This window comes from Montipora capricornis, chromosome 5 (genome assembly GCF_036669925.1).
Source record: "Montipora capricornis isolate CH-2021 chromosome 5, ASM3666992v2, whole genome shotgun sequence".
Lineage (NCBI taxonomy): Eukaryota > Metazoa > Cnidaria > Anthozoa > Scleractinia > Acroporidae > Montipora > Montipora capricornis.
This window is the reverse complement of record NC_090887.1, coordinates 6531377-6533876: the sequence shown is the minus strand read 5'-3', so window position 1 is coordinate 6533876 and position 2500 is coordinate 6531377. Positions and strand designations below refer to the sequence as shown.

General features: G+C 36.6%; 2 protein-coding genes across 2 annotated transcripts in view; one reads left to right on the top strand and one right to left on the bottom strand.

Annotated features, from left to right (window-relative positions):
- The window catches only part of LOC138049285 (cyclic GMP-AMP synthase-like receptor 3), a 51860-nt gene that overhangs the window by 32891 nt on the left and 16469 nt on the right, over positions 1 to 2500 (bottom strand). The gene's annotated exons all lie outside the window — the stretch shown is intronic.
- LOC138049282 (uncharacterized) overlaps positions 1361 to 2500 on the top strand; it is a 71204-nt gene continuing 70064 nt past the window's right edge. The window contains exon 1 of the mRNA XM_068895489.1: positions 1361 to 1404. The gene's annotated coding sequence lies outside the window, so the exon portion shown is untranslated. The remainder of the gene's footprint in view (positions 1405 to 2500) is intronic.

Sequence of the window (2500 nt, the reverse complement as noted above, 5' to 3'; positions counted from 1 at the left end):
ATAATTAACTTGAATAAAATCAATGCCATGTAAAAAATCGCCAAAGCGTTTTCAGACTTTTCAGTGTGGAACATGTAACAGGGAATCAAACTCTATCGCACATGAAAGTTGTTTCACTTGTATAATTTTTATTTTGCAAGATACGGTCATGAATCACAAGTCAAATTGATCGCTTAATTGTGTACTTTGCAAACAACATATTTTCTTTGAAAATTAAATTAAATTGTTCATGACTCAATGGTTACAAAAACGAAAAACAAACTGCTCTACATAAATATTGAAGAACACCCAAAGCAAGTGTACACAACCAATGGTCAGGGAAATGGGAAAAAACTGTTTTCACTCACCTCCGAACACGAGATCATCTTTAGTGGCGCGCGTCATGCAACTTTGGCTATTGAAGTCCACATCAAAACACGCGTTTTCATTGGTCCCCACTAAATCTCCAGGGAATCTTACATTACACTACGTAGCCTTACATTACACTTTTCTCAGCACGATCGGGAATTTTTCTGCCTCCTGCAACACTTCACACGGCATTAAGCTGGCCGCCTCGCGTCTTCGCTCGGCTTGCTCGTTGGCAATTATGCAAATAAGTGGCGGAGTATTAAGCAGATAAGCTCTATTTCTTTTTCTATTTTATACTTTTCTGTCTGCTCTTTAGGTGGAACAAATTATCCTCACTGTTTTTAGCCTTTAAAAATCTATATTTGTGAAAGAGCAATCGTTTTTTTTATTAGATTAGGATGACGTGGTCTTAGTGATTAAGTAAATTAAAACCCACAATAGGATACTATAAGTAATCATACCAGTGTTTACGATCTCCGAGTTTCGCAGTAAGAGTTTGACAAAACTGTATTACCTTTCTTTGCCCTCTCTGTTGCTGGAGTTCTTTTAAAAAGAAGCTATGCCACTATTTCGTGACCTCTCAAAATGCAGGAATGGTCCACCCTTAATTCAAGTTTTATTATACGAAGACTAGCCTACGCTCCCAGTGGTTCGAAGTACATGAAGAGCATGCTCGACTGCTCAGATGCGCAGGCTAAACAAAGGCGAAAAGGTGTTGTCAGATGCGGTTTCACAGTCAGTGGCCACCTCTTCCTATTTATCTAGGAGGTATAGGGTGCCAAAACCCGATCGAAAAAATCTACTGTACAAACATACATGTACAGTAAATCGTTGATAAAACGTACTTTAAATTCGTCGAGAATGATCGAGAGGGTATAGCAGTACAAAAGCCCTTATCGCAGAAACACGTGATCTTTCAAAGTAAAAGAATGTTCCGCCCACATCATGATTTAAAGACTATTGGGACCAAGTCGACAAAGCGCTATAATTATTACCGCGTAGTTCATTCCTTCAAAAACAAAGCACCCATTGAAAATCCCGGAGCAAAGGAGATAGGTAGGTTTTTAGTAAAGTGTAGTATTATAGTTTATTGCACGCTTTTTGTTTAGTGGTCATGAAAAAAAGTCCAACAAACAATTCTCAGTTCAATTCTTTATCCAATTAAAGGAAATGAATGAATCACATCTCCTGTCTTCTGTACAAGAATAGAAAAAACAAATTCAGTTTTAAAACATGATTCTATTTGATGAAAAACTTGAATCTTCGTTCCGACTTCATTACTATAAGCGACTTTTAGAACGAGCCAGAATAAAATAGATGTTATTATTATGCAAATAAGTGGCGGAGTATTCAGCTGATAAGCTCTATTTGTTTTTCTATTTTATACTTTTCTGTCTGCTCTTTTGGTGGAACAAATTTTATCCTCACTGTTTTTAGTCTTTAAAAATCTATATTTGTGAAAGAACAATCGTTGTGTTATTAGATTAGGATGACGTAGCCACTAACTGTGAAACCGCAGCTGACAACAAAGGCCCTTCATGCACCTCGAATCACCGAGAGCCTGCTCGCAGGCTATAGTCTTCGTTGAATAAAAGGGAAAACTATTATCGAGAATTGTTGGAAAATACGAAACAGGATTTGTTTTCCTTTCTTCCAACCGTTTTATGTTGGAAGTCGTATCATGATTGTTCACACACCGTAGTGACCTCTTCACTGACACCTATTAAATTAATGGACCGTGCACGTGTTGGAATTTGTCACCGCAATGGCTTGAGATTCATCCCACAAAAGTAACTTTGAATCCTTAGCACATTTAAGCAATGAAAAGAAAAACGAAAAGATACAATAGGTGTTGGCCGCCTTAAAAATAACTCTACGGCCAAAAAAGGGAAAGGGTGCCAAAGCAAAGCCCCGTTGCACTTAGAGAGACTTACACGTCAAGAACAAAGAGCCTATCTGCGACTAACCTAGAATAGGTAAATCAATTTGATCCTTGTTGCAATAAATAAATCATGAGAAAAATTACTTGAATAAGAAAATTGTTCAAATTTTAGTATTTACCTCGAAGATCTTTTAAACACTTAAAATTTCTTCAAGAAACATGATTTTATGTTATTTTAAATAGGAATGTTTAATAACCGTAATTTTTTAC